Source organism: Rhineura floridana, chromosome 1 (genome assembly GCF_030035675.1).
Source record: "Rhineura floridana isolate rRhiFlo1 chromosome 1, rRhiFlo1.hap2, whole genome shotgun sequence".
NCBI lineage: Eukaryota > Metazoa > Chordata > Lepidosauria > Squamata > Rhineuridae > Rhineura > Rhineura floridana.
Genome location: NC_084480.1, coordinates 173,882,546 through 173,902,838, shown reverse-complemented (window position 1 = coordinate 173,902,838; position 20,293 = coordinate 173,882,546). Strand labels below are relative to the sequence as shown.

General features: G+C 41.0%; 1 long non-coding RNA gene across 1 annotated transcript; it reads left to right on the top strand.

Annotated features, from left to right (window-relative positions):
- The first annotated feature begins 2,831 nt into the window (after positions 1-2,831).
- LOC133388243 (uncharacterized) lies at positions 2,832-18,452 on the top strand. Its single transcript, XR_009763722.1, has 3 exons — positions 2,832-2,958; positions 16,368-16,544; positions 17,107-18,452. It is a non-coding gene; the product is annotated as an uncharacterized LOC133388243 (long non-coding RNA).
- Positions 18,453-20,293: the final 1,841 nt, after the last annotated feature.

The following is a 20,293-nucleotide window of genomic DNA, read 5'->3' as shown; positions in this document are numbered from 1 at the left end:
ACCTCCCTCATGGGTGCCTGGAACTGGGATTCTGGGGTTCTTTGGGGCCTTCTTTCTCTTAATGTCATCCCCTCACCCTGCTTCTCCGCTCCCCTGGAATCCTTGATTTCCTGTGACATTTTGAGCCTATGTTGTTTTGCTTGGGCTTGTTCGGGGGGGGTCTATCGGCTCGTCTTCAATCAGGGATCGACATGCCCCTAGAGGGGGGTAGTATGGTGCGGTCGGGTCTGGCCTTGAAGGGGAGGGGGGAGAAGTTTCCTTTTCTCCTTCTGCCCTCCCTCTGTAAGGCGGGGGACAATGGGATTCGTCCTCACTCTACAGGACCAGCATTTTTTGTTTCCGGGGGGTTATTCCGCATTGTGACAAGGCCATGGCCAGCGCACATTCTGGGTTTTTTTTGTCCAACTCCCTCCACATCAGGGCATATTGGATAGAGTCCCATTGGTGTTGATCCCACAACACTCTAAGCACTGTCTCAATTTTGGCTAATTCAAACGTCCCCTGGGGGGGCCATCCCACCTCCAGGGAAGGCCACAGCTTTTGACAATAAAAAATCAGTTTCCCTTGTTCGAGGGGGTAAGTGGTTTGTTCCTGGATGGTCGGAAAGGTACTGAGCGCACACTGAAGACGGGTGTCTTTCCCCGCGTGCCTTTTCCCCGGCTTTTCCCCCTTTCCTCTCCTTCTCTCCTTTGAAGCCCCTTTCCCCATCCCTGCACAGGGTTCCTCGTCTATGCGGGTGGTATGGCCAGCTTCTTTGGACACGGACAGGGGTCAAAGCCACATGCTTCGCTGGGTTCCCGGCCCAGTCCCTCGCAGAAGTAGGGAAACGCGGTACTGCAGCTCCACACTCACTTCGGGACAAGTCCCGTCTCACTCACTCCAGTTGCACTCGTTCTTTCACACATGCCAGGAAGGACTATACTTACCCGGGTGGACATCGGCCTCCCTACCCTTCTGTCGTCTCTCTTACGGAGCCGCCGTTGCGATACCCTCTCTCCTCCTTCCGAATCCTTGCGGCCTCGGGGCGGACAAAGCTGGTCCAGAGCGCTCTTCCCACTCTCCGCGGATTCCCCCAAGGGGGAGCGAGGGATCGCTAAGGGGCTCCTGGCTGGCTCGCCAGTTTTTGTTACGCCCAACTAGGGGCTAGGTTCATGCTCCCCAAGTTCGAGTCAATTAACTTGGAGACGAGACGAGGATAGAAAATATGCCAGCAGGTTTATTGTACGTTTGCAAACGGAGAGCAGCAAGCACGGGCTAACTCTGATGTTCCTCTTTACATGTCATGCTTTTAAAGGTTTGTATGATACATGTTTATTTGTTTTTTTTCCAGGCGAGGGCTTATCTGTTCCATTTCGGGCATGGAGATTGCCTAAGGTAAGTAATTAACACTGCATATTTATTTAAGGGCTGTGTCCTTGTTGCAACACTTATGATTGTATCAGCACCTATGATTGTATCACCATCTCTTGATCGTATCAGCCTTTAATATCACATTGTATCAACCTTTAATATCACATTGTATCAACCTTTAATATCACATTGTATCGGCATTTAGCCTCACAATGGCTTCACCCAAAGAACATGCTGTTATGTCCTAGTGATGTTCCTTGACCAGCTTGGCTGATCAGAATCCATGATGGGAATGAATGCATAGTACAAAACCATCAGTAATTATGACAGTAGAATGGTGAGATCTGAAAAAAGGGAACAGATTGACATTAATCTGAGAAAGATAACCACACAATGAGATGGGATGTGTCTACTTGGTTATGAATATACATGTATTCATTTTAATAAAGTTATCTGGTTGGTTGGAAACATGTCACAGAGGGAAGAACTTGGGGGGATTGGTTAACTACTGTCACATGCTGTAAATGTACCCTATAAAAATATCAGTGCATACCATATTTCTTTACAGTCTTTTCCAGATTTCTGGGGGGCTGTCCTTGCATATGCTTGTTTTTTTAAATAAAGGCAAAGCTTGGAAAAGTTACTTTTTTGAACTACAACTCCCATCAGCCCAATCCAGTGGCCATGCTGGCTGGGGCTGATGGGAGTTGTAGTTCAAAAAAGTAACTTTTCCAAGCTCTGGATAAAGGCCTACCTTTTGCTTTAAGCCTGTGTCTTTAATTTACTTAAGGACCCCCAGCAAAGATCCCACAGGAGAAAACAACAATTTCTCCATCAGTTGAGGTTGCTGGAACTCTAGAACAGGAGGAGAGAAAATCAAGGCTTTGATAATAGCTTCATGCCAGTGATCCGTTAGAATTTGCCCAAAATGTACTTATGAAAAAAAAATCTGCGGTAAACACAAAAACAGGAGAGAGGATGGGGGGAAAGAACTTCCTCAGAAAAATAAAAAAAAATGTCAGTGGCCATAAATGAGAAATAAATGGATTAATTAAAGAAAACCCAAAAACAAAGTGCTTTGCACTTGGAACTGAGCATTCCCATTATTGGGGATTCCCCATTATTGGTAAAAGAAAAATAGACTTAAAAGGTTTCAGACAGACAAACACATAATAATACAACATATTCTAACTCTTTAATATTCTATAGCCTCTGGCCACGCACAAAGTTCTCATCTAAAAATAGTCATGAAATTCTCTGGTCCTGGTGTCTGTGCCTGACTTAATTGCCCCTGAAAGCTGATTCCCTATTGACATCAATGTCCACCAGATACTTAGAAATTGGCTACAAGGTGCTTCAAAGAACAAATTCAAAAGGCTGTTTACCGTGTCCCTTCTTCTTTCCCCTTTTTAATATTGCATTTAGACAAAGAAGCAAGTAGGACAAAGGGGAGAGAAAAACACTTCCAGTTGCAAAATTGCTCAGTGTTCCCTGACTAGTGAGAAGAGAAAGGGGGGGTAGAACATTCCCGTCCCCCTTTGATTTGATCTCCATGATGACTCTTTCCTTTTCCTGACGCATGGCAACCCCAGGACTAGGGATTTCATGGTAAGCAAATGGAGATTTCATTTCTTGGGGATTTTATGGTAAAAACAACATACAGAGGGGTGGTCTAAAGAAGAGCTGTAAAAGCTGTAAGCAAACAGAGGCTGTAAAAGGGAACTTTGCACCTACCAAGAAAAAAAGACAAATAACTGGGTTATAAAACAAATTAGGCAGTTTAAACCAGCACTACCATTAGAAACTAGTGTCATATTAGATGTCATACTTTGGACACCTAATATCATAATAAGAAGACAAGATTATCTGGTAAATGACTTTACCACAGGCCTGAAATGGTAAGATCTAAACTTTTTAGACTCGTCCCTCTCACTTGAGGCTCAAGTAGCCTCGGTGGTTAGGAATGTGTTTTACCAACTTCGGTTGGTAGCCCAGCTACGTCCCTATTTGAGTAAAGAGGACCTTACATCAGTGGTACATGCTCTGGTAACCTCACGTTTGGATTACTGTAATGCGCTTTACGTAGGGCTACCTTTGAAGACAGTTCGGAAGCTACAAGTAGTGCAAAATGCGGCGGCCAGATTGCTGACAAGGACCAAGCGGTCTGAGCATATAACACCTGTTCTGGCCAGCTTGCACTGGTTGCCAATATGTTTCCGGGCTAGATTCAAAGTGTTGGTATTAACCTATAAAGCCTTATACGGTGTGGGACCACGATACCTTGCGGAACGCCTCTTCCGATATGAACCGGCCCGTGCACTACGTTCTGCTACGAAGGCCCTCCTCCGGGTTCCAACTCACAGGGAGGCCCAGAGGGTGATGACAAGATCTAGGGCCTTCTCAGTGGTGGCCCCCGAACTATGGAACAGTCTCCCCGAGGAAGTACGCCTGGCGCCGACTCTGCTCTCCTTCCGGCGCCAGGTCAAAACCTTCCTATTCTCTGAAGCATTTTAAGTTACACTGATTTACTTTTAAAAATGTTTATTGTATAGGATTGTTGATTGTATTTTAGTATTATTTTGTTATTCATTGTATTTTTATGCTATTTTATGTTCACCGCCCAGAGAGCTATTGCTAGTCAGGCGGTATATAAATTTAATAAATAATAATAAATAATAATAATAGTGTTCATGACAGATGCTATCTGAATGGTTTAAGAGCTAAACAGAAGTAGTTGTTTAAAGGTTGTTTGAGAGTGGTTTGTAAGTGGTTTGACTTTTAATAGCAATTTCAGAAAGTATCAAGAGTTGAATCACAAAATTGTTTGCAGCGCTGTACTTATCCCTAATTAATATTCCAAGTACAGAATTCCAAATTCAAAATGAAAGGAGATGCACAGAAAGAAAACCTTTTTCACTGGTGATAAAACAAGCATTTGTAGCTAACAGACAGACATAAACATTAATAAGCCCCCAAAGCTTTTTCTTTTTCCCACTGTTCACGGCCCACCTAGGCAGTGTACTGCCAAACACCCCTGTCTCTCCAACGCCGGAAATTCAGAGCCCCAACCTGCACACCCAAACATTCCCCAGAACCAAAAAAATGAAAGAAAGCCACCTAGTTGCTATCTAGCTAGTGTAAGGCAACAAGGGGGGGGGGTCAAAGCAAAGTAAACAAATGGCCTTCAGTATAGGGATCGTTAGAAGGAGAAAATCCAGGAGTGGGGGCTTAAGGAGGAACGCAAGCACGATTTATCTGTCTTGTAACTGTTTCTTCAGTTCTGTCAATTGTTTTTGTATTTAGTCAAGAAAATCGTTTTGGCTAGCCATTATGCTTTTATCTCTCAATATTTTTTTTTTTAGGCCAGATCAGATATACACCAAATCAATCATTTTCTTATTTCAATTTTAAACCAGCTGGCAATTTCCCAAATTGACCGTAAAGTTTTATCACTTACAGGGTTGTCCTTGGTGCAGGATTCCTTGTTTCTCTGTTTTTATCCTTTTCCTGTTTTTATTCTGTTTTCTAATTTTATTTTCTGTGTTTATTTTTTTAAAGGGGAAATACAAAACTGCTGGCATTAACTTGTAGGTATTAGGAGGCAATTAATTAGGAGTCAATTGAAAATATTATAAGGCAAGATATTACCTAGCCAAATCCAATACATTTGCTGCTACTTTTAAATTCTTTAAACAGTTTTGGTAACTGGGAATGTTGTGGCGGAATTTGTGGTGGAAAGGAATTCTAACCAGAGAGAGAATGTCAATCTGAATTTCTGCAAGAAATTTTTAATTCTGAGGATGGGCTTAGGAATGTTAACACTTTGGAACATCCCCCCTTTTAAAATTCATTTTAGCCTTCAATACTAACTCTGCTAATTTTATGTTCTAAAGTCAGGGCCTCTTATAAACCAACTTCTCCATTATATATACTGTTAACCATATTTGCTCTTATTTTACCACAAGGTGACCTGACCTCTCATTTGGAGGTGCTTCATCTTAATCAGATGGCTTTAAATTTTACTCATCAGATATTTTATACCTCGCCCTTTCTCAAATCCAGAGCACAGGACAGCTATCCATAGTTTGTACAATTTATACAGATCTCATTCCCCCAAAATGACAAATTCTAATTTCCTGGGCTTTTGGAAGCCTTCTGTTTCTGTCCCTGCACAAAGTGCTCATAAAAAAATTGTTCGGGAACTTTGGAATGTTTTGGAATTCCTGGCATTTAGCCTACTTGTAGTCAAGGACTAGCTGAATGCATGAAAAATGTTGTGTACCCAAATGTTCTTCAAAACCAATTAAAGTAAAAAAATTACAACCATACTGTTTTGAAACGGGCTGGAGAAAGGAGGGGTTGCTGTACTCAGCCTTGAGTTTGCAATTATTTTACTGTTCTCAAGCCTCCCTTCAGAGAGCGGGGGAAAGAGGAGGGGTTGAACTGCTTGTCATTAACTCATTCGTTTGCTGTCTCCCTTTTAGCCATATTGTTTGCCAAAAACATTTCTTAAACCCTTTATAAAACCCTTTGTTATCTGCAAAGTAAGATAAGCAGAAAAGTACATTTCTTAACCCTTCAACTTAGCTCTCCAGCCTTCTCCATACACCTTCTTCACAACATACTATATCCCAATCATTTATAGCCTTAACTTCCCTTTCCCTGTAATGGGCACATGGGGCTTTATTTACAAAATACCTAGCTTTTGCTTTGACTAGTCTTTGACTTCCGAGGGAATGTTTTAACACAGTTCCCTGACTTTAACTCCACTTTAACTCTCCCAACTTTACACATGCTCTCACCTTCAATCTACATCCTTCAATCACCTAGGCAAACCAGTGTTTTGTTTATTATTCGGACAGCAGAAAACTTTCTCACAGCATTATTTAGACATGGGGGATTGCAAAAACTAACGTTTCCTTTTTCCTAAATATCCTTTGAAACTCCAGTTGCAAAGCTTGCCCCTCCCTTTTTGCTGCTTTAGGCAGTATGCATGACTTCCTCAAAGCTTTTAGCTAGGAATCCGTTAATTTGTGTCATCATTGGCAAATGTGAGTTAGGGTGCAGCAGTAGTCATGGCGTATGTTCTGTCAATGTGTGTCCTTTTATTGCCAGCGATAGTCTGCCCCCAGGCAGAGGTGCTGTTTCTACCGTGCTGGGGCCTGCCCAGCATCCTGTTGTTGGGGAATTTACTGGGAAAGTAGCTTTTTGTTATGCTGTGTAGAGGGTTAATGTCATGCCCCCCTCAGAGGACTCATCCAAGGAGGAAGAGAAATGGGAGACCACATTATTTTTATGTTGATGTTTATTTTTTCTTATTTTTATTTGGAGTTTTTTGTATTTTTCTATTGTTTATAATTTTCTATAATTTCCCCTCCAGCATTCAATCTATTGTACTTACCCCTAGTCTGTCCAAGACGTAGGGAGGGACTTTACCAGCTGCCTGTATTTTACTTACCCCTAGTCTGTCCAAGATGTAGGGAGGGGCTTTACCGGCCACCTATCATAAAAGATGAGGGAACCCAGTCTATCCAAGATGTGGATTTGGGCATGTTTCAGCCGCTACCCTGTACCTAGTCTCTCCAAGACGTAGGAGGGGGCTCTGCCAGCCGCCCTGATTTTGACCCGGGTTTTCCAATAATGAGGGAATTCAGTCTGTCCAAGATGTGAATTTGGGCGTGTTTCAGCCACTACCCTCTCCCTGGTCTGTCCAAGATGCAGGGTGGGACCACTTCATTCTCTTTCAATCACAAGTTCAAACATACATCAACATGCACACACAACATTCAGGTCCGCATTGCAGCTCGAGCAATAACCAGTAATAACAAAACTGCAGTATTGAAAACCAACAATAAGAAACCCAACAATGCTTCCTCCCCTTTCCCCAATAACAGTTTGATACAAGCCTGTATTAGTATAACATAGGAATGGACACTTACCACCAATGAAAGATGAAAGCCTGTAGGAAAAGGGAAGAGACGAATTGCAGGGGGTGGAGATTTTCAAATGGATCTTGTATTAACTGTTTTGAGACCACCGTTGTTCGGTCTCGCCATTTCCAGCCCAGCTTTCATGATCATCTGATGTTCCAGTCTATCCCACTGCTAACACTAAAAAGTTGGGGAATTTAGGGGTCCGATGGACTGGGAGTCCTGAAGAAATTGAGGACACAGACGTGTAGCAAAAAGGTAGGCCTTTATTTAGTACGGAAACTTACAGATGGTCAGTTTCCCATGATGTTTGATGGAGCCCTCTCTCATGGCACTGATGTTCACAATTTTACACCCTCCAAGACAAAGAAATTAGCATCTTCCAATTGATATATTTTTTTACTAAAAGATACATAGTTCATTAGTTTATTATAAAAATTCCACATCATTCCTGCCTCAACATGGAACTGTAAAAAGTCTGTTGTGTTACCTGTGGTACTGGTCTGCCCATGAAGAACAAGGCCATATGACCCACAATACATAATGGTTGATATTATAGAGCACAGTTTCTGTTTACTTTCATCTCTTGCTCTTGCATATGAGCTATTAAGTTGCTGTTCAATTGACACCTTTTTCCTGTGCATGACATAAGGTCATAAGCATCTTCATGTGAACCACATGCCATCCACTTTGTCAGTAGTCTCTTGTAGATTCATTGAAGTCTTTGTATGTGGTACAAACTTTGGTAATGAATGTACCCTGTTTCCTCATGCTTACTGGTTGGAGAAATACAATGCTTTATGGCTTACAGGTCCTTGCAAAGCAGCAGAGTATGCTAACCAAGGAGAATATTTAGAAAGCCATGCTTGGCTAAATGCTATTGGACCCGTATGATCATGCCTGAAGTCATAATTGTCCAGTAATTGTCCAATGGAGCTTTTTCATATTGTCTGAGATCTGTTAACATCTGCTCCAGGAAATTAGATCCTTTGGAAGCCCACTGTGAATTGTTTGTAAGGCACTTTGAGGGTAAATTTGCTTGCCTCCATAGCAATCTTGACGCCCCATCCACATTGACTGTAATTTCCAGTGAATGCCCAGTGCAATGTTTGTTACAACTTCTTGGGATCAGTTTCAGTTTATGCAGCCTGATGACATGGACAAGGTGCTTGTCATGATGCTGCCAGCAATATGTCTTCTTAACCCTTGCCCTTCTTGGCTTATTAAAGCTTGCCGAGGGGGTATGACTGAGTGGATTCAGGGTGTGGTCAACACGTCTTCATGAGAGGGAGTGGTCCATTCATCCTGAAAGAGGTGGTGATCAGACTGCTGCTGAAAAAGCCCCCCCTGGAACCATTGGTTTGTGACAACTACTGCCCGGTCAGAAATACCCACTTTTTAGGGAAGGTGATCGAGAGGTTTTGGTGCAGCAATTGCAAGTACCCTTGGATGAAACAAATTGTCTTGACCCATTCCAGTCTGGGTTCAGGCCTGGTTATAGGACTGAGTTGGTCTTCAATGCCCTGATGGATGATCTTTGTTGGAAGAAGGACAGTAGGAGTGCAACCCTGTTGTTCTTACTTGATCTCTGCAGCTTTTGATACTATAGACCATGGTATCCTTCTGGGCCAACTTGGTGCAATGGGGTTGTTTTCAGATAATAACATTGAGTGATTGTATTTTGGCCCTCCGGCAGTTGTGCTGTAGGGTGCTGCAGGGTACCATCTTGTCTCCACTGCTGTATGACTTCTTTATGAAGCCATTGGGAGTGGTCATTAAGAGATTTGGGGCGAGGTGTCAGTAGTACTCTAATGATACCCAGCTCTTATTTCTTGGTAACAACTGAATCGGGAGAGGCCATGCCAGCCGTGGACCAGTGCCTGAACTCAGTGGTGGGCTGGATGAGGGCCAATAAACTGACTCTGAATCCTAGCAAGATGGAGGCACTGTGTGTTGGTCGTTCCTGTGTCCAAATAATTGGACAATTGCCTGCTTTGGATGAGGTTGTACTCCCTTTGAATTAGTAGGTTTGTAGTCTGGGGGTGCTCCTGGATCCATTTTTTTTGCTAGAGGCCCAGTTGACCTACGTAGCTAGGAGTGCCTTCCACCAGCTTCAGCTGGTCAGATAGCTGTGGCCGTTTCTGGACTGGGATAGCCTTCAGGTTGGATTACTGTAATGTGCTCTATATGTGGCTGCCCTTGAAATTGGTCCAGAAGCTGCAGCAGGTGCAAAATGTGCTGGCAAGACTACACACAGAGGCAGGACATTGCCAACATGTTACCCCACTGCTGAAAGAATTGCACTGGCTGCCCATCAGCTATCAGGGTAAGTTCAAGGTGCTGGTATTGGTGTATGAATCCCTATACAGTTTGGGACCAGGTTACCTGAAAGATCATCTTATTCCTTAAATAGCCAGTCAATCACTGCACTCTGCAGGTGAAGGCCTTCTGTAGAAACCATCTGGAGAGGCTTTGATTCACATTCCATCTCCATCTGAGATGAGATTGGGAAGTATGTGGGACAGGACCCTCTCAATAGTGGAGCCTAGGCTCTGGAATTCCCTTACTCAGGAGCTCTGTCCAGCTCCCTCTCCTTCAATTCTAAGAAGTCTTGTGAAAATGTATTTTAAAAATTCAAGCATACTTTAAATCTTGCCTACTCCCCTAAATTGATGTTTGTTGGAACATCCCTATCCACTCTTTAAATTGACACTCTCAAAGAATTCAAAGATTAGCAAGGCACGACTTCCCTTTGCAGAAGACATTCTGATACTTCTTTTGTATTCTGTTCTTCTATATGGTTGATAATTTTATATTTAGTGATGGTTTTCTGCCAATTGACCTGGAACAGGAATTAAGCTATGTAGCCTTTCATTTCCTGGACCGCCCCATCCCCTTTTAAAGATCAGCATTATATTTTAAATATCAGGATGATTTTGAGATATGATACAAATTTTTGATAGAAGATAAGCAATTTCACATTTGCTTTCTTTAAAACTCTCAGGTGGATACTGTCAAGACCCAATGATTTTTAATTTTTAATTTGTTTATGTGTTCTAGAACAGAGGTTGCCAACATTTTGGTTCAGGAGGCATCTTGCAAATTTCGAGAGTGCTAGGAACCCCAATCACAAAATGGCTGCCATAGGGGAGCATGGTATAACTAGGGTTGCCATATTGCCTGGTTAGCCGGGTTTTACCTGGATTCTTTGCATGCCACCCGGCGCCCATTTAGCCTCTTAGGTGGCCCAGATTCTCAGCTTTAATTTTTTAAAAAATTAAGTTTCTAGGTGGTCCGGTTCTCAAGATATACATAAAAACGTCAGCCGCTCCCGACTGTTAAATCTTTCTTTAAACAGTACTGTATAACACTTCGTAGCTTTAACCCTGCCCGTTCAGGATTGCAGCCAATCAGTGAAGCCAGGGTTGTGTTTCTTTTTGGTTGACCTCAGGCAGTGTCTAGAAAACCTCATTGCAAGGCCAGAAAATGGTGGTTTCCCCCCCTGTTTATCTGAAAATCTCATAAATTGGGTAAGTATATACATTTCAGGTTTTTTTCCTCTTGTGTGCAGGAGTCAGATCCTGGGCAGTGTTTTGAAAACCTTCTCAATACTTGCTTTTGTAAAAGCAATGCTAATCCCATATGCCCAGAGTAAATCCCATTGAATTCAATAGGACTTTCTTTTGAGTAGACATGGTTATGAATGTGCTGAAAATCAATGGGACTTTGGAGTGAATGTAAAAAAGAATTGTGTTTGTGTTCTAACTCTTTCTGTCCCCTTCTCCAGTCCTATTTTAAAGCAAGTAGGCAGGGCTTACTTAGGTATTACAGTTTTTATTCTGTAGGAAACTAATACTGATTTTTTAAAAACTAATACTGATTTTTCTGCAGTGACCAACTGGTTTGACAATAAACTGTTATATGGGGTGTATGTATTTATACATCTGCAGTGTGTGTGTGCGTGTATGGAGTCTTATGATTCGGAATTTTGGGTTGTGTGAATGAAGTTGCTTATCACTTGAGGTTGCATTTCTGTCCCTGTTTGAGTAAGCCCCACTGAATACACTGGGACTTGCTTCTGAATAAATAAACCTAGGATTGCACTATAAATATCTTTACAATTTGTGTAAATAATAAATTTATTTGATAGTCATGCTTATATAAATATTTCTTCATTTATCATATTTTTGGTTTTTAGTTAGGAATCCTGACTGGTTGTGAGATGCTTAGTTTTCTGCCTTACTCATAGGAAACTTGTTGTGGTTGGTATGGTATTGCATTTAAGAAATCATGGTACGAAATGGCCTGAATCAGTATAAGGCAGATTCCTTGGTTCCTAAAAGTGGGAAGAGACTCAAGGGCCACACAACATTTACAACATTTATATACTGCTTTATTGTAAAAAAAATCTCAAAGCAGTTTACAGAAAGAATTAAAACAATAAAATTATTGGCAAAAGCGTTAAGGACAGATACTTAAAAACATTCAAAATAATAAAACGAACAATGAGTTAAAAACATATTTAAAAACACAATAGCTTCCATATGCCTGGAGAGGCTTGCCTCAAGAAAACTGATTTTAGCAGGTGATGAAAAGAGGCGTCTGCCTAATGTCAATAGGCAAGGAGTTCCAAAGCGTAGGTGCTGCCACTTTACAGGACTGATTTCTTACAAGAGCAGAACAAGTACTATGTGGCACCCATAACATGGAAAGCACAGCTTGAACTTGGCCTGGTAGCAAATCAGCAACCAATGCATATTTCAGAGCAGAGGTATTATGTGCTGATAGGATCTCACTCATGTTAGCAATTGTGCTGCAGCATTCTGCATTAACTGCAGTCCCCAGGTCATGTGCTGCATGGGGATTTCTGTGACCTTGGCTGATTGGCTGCTAGGATTTTTTTAGTTTAGGTTTTTGGTTATGAATCCTGACTGGTTGTGGGATGCTGAGTTTTCTGCCCTACTGATAGGAATCTTGTTGTGGTTGGTATGGTATTACATTTAGGAAAGTGTTACTGCCTTTTGTGTTTTTTTTTCCTATTTGCATTTCACTTATCTTTAACCTCACTCCATTACAGCCATAGAAGCAACAGCAGCATATGTAAGATAATTAACTCCCATTAGTGATAAGAGCAAGAATTTATAATTATTATTTTAATTAAAACAAGAGGCTTATCAGTACTTTGAAGAGGACCATATATTTATTTTCTTTCTGAGCCCAGGACTGGGTCTTTCATGATGCCCGGTGGGGGGGGGGAGCAGGAGAGTAGTCGATAAGACAGACATCCTGGCATTGGTAATCTAATTAGCAAGGTATGTGTGGGGTTGTTGCACACTTCCAGGCCCAGTTTCATTTTGAGTATGGAGGTGGGACCTGTGTGGATGTGGTTGATCAAAGGGAGAAGAAATTTTGAGTTAAGCAAGCTCTGCTTTTATAAAACCTAATAAACATACAGATACTTTGAATGTCTGAGTGCCTGCACCAGTGGAATACTGGAGGAACTTGTAAAACTTGCTGCAACAGTATTTAGAACTGAGCATGTGGTGTGAAAGACTCCTTTTCCTAACATTTTGGCTTCTTGTTTTTCTCCACCCACCACATCTTTGAAATATATTGTATATGGTTAACCGTACTGCTGCCCTGACTTACTTTATGTTTATTGCTATTTTGTGTTTTTATTATGTTTTTATATTGATTGTGTATTTTTATTGTTTTTATTATATTTGTAAGCTGTGCTGAGCTCTGTTTTTAACAGCAGAAGGGCAGGATATAAATCCTCTTAATCAATCAATAAATATTCCATAGTGTTGGAAACTAGAGTCTAGGCCAGTGGTTCCCAACCTTTATGAGCATGGGACCCCCTCTATAAGCTGAAATTTTTTTGTGACCCCCTCCCCCCAGGGAGGCAGGCTGGCTGCCAGGAAGGAAGGGGGAAAGCAGCCTTTCTTTGCAGCCTTGCTTCTTTTTGCTTCACAAAAACCCCTCTCCTCTCATTCTAAGTAAGGGTGTTGTCAGTAGCGGCAGTGCAAGGAGATGGGAATCAGTGATAGTAATCCCCTCTTCTTCCTGGTAGCCCCACCCTCACCCTCCTTTGGCATCTGCCATGTATTTTATAGGCAGATTTCTGCCCTTAGTGCACCTGAAAGATGCTCTGGTGCTTCAGCAAAAGGCCTCCCCTCTCATTTGGAGCAAGGGGGGGTGTCATCTGCAGCGGCAGTGGGAAGCAGACAGTGTCAAGGGAGTGAAGACTTTTTAAAAAATAATAATAAATAATTCATTTCTTTACTGTTCACGGCCCCCTCTGGATTACTTTGCGGCCCCCCTGGGGGTCCCGGCCCCCAGGTTGGGAACCACTGGTCTAGGCATTTAAGGCTGAAAATGTTGCTTTAAAAAAAGATTTCTCACGTCTTTCCCCAATTTTGGGGGGTAATTCCTAGGCACAAAAACAAAACAACGGGACAATCCAAATATTAATATGGAAATTAGTATAATATGCAAACAATATGCAAATAATTTGCATAATATGCAAATTAGCCTGCTTGGATTTGTGGAACTGGAATATGGCAACCCTAGGTATAACACAGCATGGCTGCCTGGAGGGGGGGATGACATAACACCAAAGTAGAGAGAGTATAGTCAAAACTGTTTCTCACTCTCCCCCTGGGGACAGCCTCGTGTACCATGGGAAGTCAGCTATGTCCTGCTGGTCCTCATTGTAGAGATAGAGCTGTAAAAAGCACAAAAACCTTGTTTTCCCAAATGCCAACCTTAAACCAAAGACACATACACCATTGTACTGCAAGTTAACTATACAGTGAATTCTTAATAAGTGCCTGGACATGCCTAAGCCCCTTTGTAAAGTTTTCACATTTTGCATTTGCTGTTTGGGGAGGGGATTCTTTAACATCCACCTACACTTATTGTGTATTAGTATTTGCAGAAATTTGCAGAAAATATCTTCTAGGGAGTACCTGATCCCAGATGAATCCAACACAGAAAAAGTTGTCCTGGTTTTTAGGAAAAAAGGAAGGGCAAACTATGGAGATTCAAAGGACTTCTGGAAAATAAGATAGAAGCAGGAAAAGCACACTAAAGGGGAGAGGAAGACAGAAGCTCTTTAGACCTGAGATTCCTATTGCCTGGTGTCCAAACAACTCACTTATCAATCACAACTCTAACTTCACTCATTGGCTAAAAATATTGACAGGTAATAGCACCCAGACTGGCTTATTTCACAGAACTTGCTTAGAAGAGTACCTGCACATTTTATTTCATAACTTTCTTTCAATGAGGGCTAGAGGCTTGCTTTTTTTTAAAAAAGGGAAGCTCAGAATCTGAGGCTCCTGACTGGAGGTGCCACCTCCCCACCCCAGCCCCCATCCTCAATCTTCTATCAACTAATTGCATAGGGCAAACCTGAGTTTTGGCATTATGGGGGAGAGAATAAAATAATCTATATTCACTTTCTCTATACCTTCATGATTTTGTAAACCTCTATCATGTCTACCTTTAGCCATCTTTTCTCTAAACTAAAAAGTCTCAACTGATTTTGCCTTCTTCACTCACAGGCAAGGGGCTCCAACTCCTTGATCACTTTTTCTGCATCTTGTTACTTCAATATGATATTCTTCTCTGGAGGGGGAAATCAGTATTTCAAATGTAGTCCATTCCCCACCATAGATTTATTTTTCAATCCTTTTCCTAATCCTATCTTGAAATCTGCCTTAAAAACAAAAACAAAAAAGCCACAAATAGAGTCTGTTTTCCTTGAGTTATCCATCATGATGGAAGATCTCTTTCCTGGTCACTGTGAGGTCAGACCCCATGAATGAATACATGAGGTTAGGATTTTTGTTTCAATGTGCATCATATTTAAGTAATTTAAATAAAAGTATAATTTAATTCAAATCTAAATAGAAATGAAAATGACAACACACCCAAGTTCAATTGCAAGAAGAATGCCAACAATATATACATGTTACCAAATTCTTCCAAGCTACACAGCAAGTGGATTGGACTGTGAAAGACCAACCCAAGTTGTGTTTGCATTCTGACAAATTTGTAGGACAGTCCAGTATCTCAGAGAGGAGGTCAGGTCTCCTGCTCCCTTGGTGCATTCACTATAGCTGCCCAATTTCCCTGCTTTTTAAAGTTTGATAGAAATATATGTGGGCTATAGGTACGTTCTTAAACCGCAAGGTTTTTTTTGCCTATTAGTGAATAATACATTAAAATGTGGTTACAAAAGCTTTAGAACATATAATCAAATCAAGTAATTCTCACATAGAATATGTCCTGTGGAAAATATGAGATTAAATCACATATACGTTTTGCATTTACACCTTTGTTAAATTAAGCAGTGTGACTTGAGTTAAACAAAAAGAGTTTTCAGTGGCACCCTCAGCATATGTAATAGGCCAGGTTCTGGTTAAATGACTTTAGTTCAAGATTGCCCCACAGTACAATTCTAATACAGAGAACCCTGACACATGATGCCACTATATCAGAGCGTTACTGAGAGTTATCAAAGATAAATTAGAAAATTATTTAGAATAAAGTCTGGGGGGTACAAAGCACATTATATAGGATAATGACTATATAAGCTGCCTATTAATAAACTAAGGATAGAGATTTGTAAAAGTAAGTAATAGATTATGGTGCCAGAGCATATTGTTGCTCATTCATGCTAGCCTAAGTTCTGTGACATCATCTAAGCAATACAAAGGACATTGTGCATCACTGTGTGCAGTATATGGAGCATAGTAGTGATCTAGACGCTAGGTGTTGCTGTTGTCCACAACTAGAAAGGAAGAACCAGCAACTCTAGCAACGTGAATATTCTAATGGCTGAGAATTCAAGCTGAGAGAAGAATGAAACGACTGTTTTGAGTGCAGATTTCATGTTCTGATAGTGAAAGAGAGCGAAAAAAATAGTGCTAGTGAACCAGCGGCAACAGGAAATGATTTTACTGCAAAACCTTTATTTTTCTGCTGCTATGAAGAAACAAACAACATAATAAGTTGGGTTTAGGGCAGACATACTACCATTCTGTTTTCTGACCATTGTTGTGGTGTGCCTGTCTTTAGCCAGAGAATCTTGGTACTTGATCCTACAGGATTTGGAACCCTATGTTGCTACTGAGTCCTCTGCAGCAGATAATATCAGAAACCTACACCCTGCCTATTGTGTTAAAAGCAAGAAAACATCTGGATCTACAGCTTAGTATATGACAGTGGACAATGGAGGAGCTGCGTGGGCAGACAGTAAGTTAAGTATTACAATTTGAGCTTCAGATTGAAAATCTTCATGCATTGTATTATCTGGACATAGAAATCCTCAATATTAATGATGAATTCACAGCGTTTACTTCTAAAGAGATATTGCTTCTCAGATCTGAATTGGTAATAGTGACTGCCATATTTCCAGATGTTGATAAACTCTTTTGCTGCTTTGAATGGTCTTTGAAAAGATCAAGCAGCAGGTTACAAATTGTTAAAAAGAATAAATAAATAAGAAGGTAAAGTACTGTGGTGGACAGAGTAAGATACTATCTTTAGCTTCTGAAAAGTCATTAGACAAAGTTACAGTTCACAATTTCTGATAAACAACAAAGGGTGGCAGGTCTTCCCAGAGGTCTCACACATTAGTGTCCTGGATTCCAGTGAGAACATGCTTGCGTTTGATTGGAATATCTACAGTTTACTTGACAGTTTGGGCAAAGGCTTAGTCATGAATCTGATAAATGCAGCAGATATGGACAAAGAACGTGGAAGTGAATGGGGGAATAACATTGCAATGAAATTTGTTAATAATTATTTCCTGTAGATCAGACTGCTGCAGATGTAAAGGTGGAAAGTGTTCTGGATTTTGAAGACTATGAACGCTTCATACTAGAAACAGAGGACACAATGAGGATGAGCATCCACAAACATCCTCGTTGCTGTGCATCTAAAGATAGATGACCTGAAGAAGAATGCTCCTGTCATATGATAAATATCCTTTCTAACATATTTGTGGTGTTAATCGTTGTTCAGACCATCGTAAATTGATAAGATGGAAAGACTGTGGAAAATGGCAGGATGAGATGCCACATCCTTCAACATGGACTCGTTGAGACATTTGATTTCAGCAACTTCACCCTGGAGACATCCTTTAAAATGATTTTGTTGAAAAATGGAAACGTTAAGGCCAGCAGCAGAATGTCCTGGGTGTGTTCTCGTACTGGTATGTGAAAGTTGCCATCCAGATATGAGCTGAATGGCAGAACACGACTGCCACTCTGGAAGATGAAGATGTAGTGTTTCAGATGAAGGCACGGGCAAAGGCTTTCCAGTGGGGGCTTGTGGCCCTTTCAGAGAGGGAATTCACCACTAAGTGCAATCTCATGATTGGCATCACTATGTGGATCTAAGTTACAACCTTCCACACTGAGGACAACATTCTCATTTTGGATGGTTATATTGTCTTCACATTTCTGAAAAACGGTAATCTGCTTTTAACCTGAGATTTAACTGCTGCTGCTCCATGAAGCCAATATTGTAAGCTGCATATTTTATTCATACAGTTGTTAGTGTAATTGATGAACCTATTTTAAGAATATGCTCCCAAAGTGAAGTAATGCATATGAGCCAATTAAGAAGAGCAGGTGACCATGAAGAAAAAAAAAGTAAAAAGCTTGGAGAACTTGCAAGTCTTGAAGAACTGGTCTTTAATAAGGTGGTGCTGATAACTGCTGTCTTCTTTAACAGTCTTACTTCCTTGACTTGACAAAAGGAGTATGACTGGCGTTAGTGTTACCTCCATTTCGGCACCAGGTCAAAACATATTTATTTGCCCATTTTAACGTAGAAGTTTTAGGGTATATTCTATTCTGCTTGTTTTAACTTCCTCTGTTTGTTCATGATTATGTAGTTTTATTATATTTTGGGGGCTAGATTAGCTTTGATTATGATGTGCGGTTTAAATGAGTAAGTAATTAAGTAAATAAATACCAAGACTATCACTTTGGAAGAAATAACAGACCTAAAATTACATGAGGATGAAATAATGGCTATCAGCAAGAGCCAAACTGGAGTCTCAAATGGGAAGAACTTCCTGAGGGGTAGCTGTAAACAGTGGTAGTGTGTTGTAGCACAAAAAATAAAGAGCCTTGTGGCATCTGTTAAAGACTAACATATTTTTTATGGATTAAATATTCATGGACCAAAGTTCACCTCATTAGATGCATGAAGTGATGTCCTCAGTTGGCAGGCATACTCAAAATACATGCATGGATGTTGAGGAAAAAATGGTCAGGTGGGGCAAAATGGCCATGCAAGGGGTGCAGTCCATGCCTACAAGATAAGCCCAGTGACCATTCACAAGAGCAATATATGTCCCTGTTTTCTAAAAAAAATCCAGCTATTCATGTCCTATAATAATACGAGATATTTTAGCATCTTCTAACAATGTATATAAACATTACTATCTCATAATTAATTCTCCTGAATCCTCTTTATGAAAAGTGGTATAAAATATTTTGAACAAAAAAAATCAAAGTCAGACAGCTTCATGCTCAGAAACAAGAAGACTTTGGAACTGGATATTGGAATGGCAAGGTGGATGAGAATTTGCAGCATACTCACCAGAGGTTCTACCTATATCTCAGATAGCATTTGACAACAACCTTTTTCAACCACCTTTTTAGGATCAGATTACATTTGTTTTCTTCCCCAGTACTGTCTCTCACTATTTGAAAAGCAAATTGCCAATGTTTCGAGGAGGCATGATGTAGTAGTAATGGGGACATCAATTATCCTGATACTTTTTGGGAGACAAATTCTGCCAAACACGGACCCTCCAAGAAATTTCTGACTTGTGTTGAAGATAGCCTTTTCCTACAGAAAGTGGAGGAAGCAACCAGAGAATCAGCTATCCTGGACTTGATTCTAACCAATAGAGATGATTTGGTGGATAAAGTGGCAGTTATGGGAACTCTGGGGGAAAGTGACCACACCATACTTGAATTCTTGATTTTGACAGAAGCAAAAGCTGAGAGTAGCCATATGTGCACCCTGGACTTCAGGAAAGCTGATTTTAATGAACTCAGAACAATTGTAAGTACGGTTCCATGGCAGGTGACCCTAATGAGAAAAAGAGTCCAAGATGGGTGGGAGTTTCTAAAAAAGGAAATTTTGGCCAAGCGATTCCAACAAGGAAAAAAGGGGGGAAACAGCAGAAGAAGCCAATGTGGAGTCACAAAAAGCTTAGCAATCACCTGAAAGCAAAAAAGAACACATACAGGAAGTGGAAAGAAGGCCAGGCCACAAAGGAAGAGTACAGACAGGTATCACGGAATTGCAGGGATGGCATCAGGAAGGCTTAAGCAGACAATGAGCTGAGGTTAGCGAGAGATGCTAAAAGCAACAAAAAAGCTTTCTTCAGGTATGTCCATAGTAAAAGACAGAGAAAGGAAATGGTGGCACAGCTACTCAATGAGGATGGCAAAATGATAACAAAGAAAAGGCAGAAGTCCTCAATTCCTACTTGGGCTCAGTCTTCTCCCAAAACAGGGTCTATGATCCTCCTGGGAAACATGAAGTAGAAGGGGCAGGATTGGAGCTTGAGATTGATAGACAAATGGTCAAGGAATACCTAATCACTCTGAATGAGTTCAAATCGGCAGGGCCCGATAAACTGCATCCTAGGGTATTGAAGGAGCTGGCTGAAGAACTCTCAGAACCGCTGCTTATTATCTTATCTTTGCAAAATCGAGGAGGACTGGTGAAGTGCTGGATGACTGGAGGAGAGCCAGTGTCCCTATCTTCAAAAAGGGCAAAAAGAAGGAACCGTAGTCAGCCTAACATCAATCCCTGGAAAAACTCTGGAGCAGATTATAAAGCAGTCAGTCCGTAAGCACCTTGAAAACAATGCAGTGATTACTAGAAGCCAACATGGATTTATGAAGAACAAATCCTGCCAAACTAATCTTATGTCATTTTTTGATTGGGTAATCTCCCTTGTTGACGGTGGG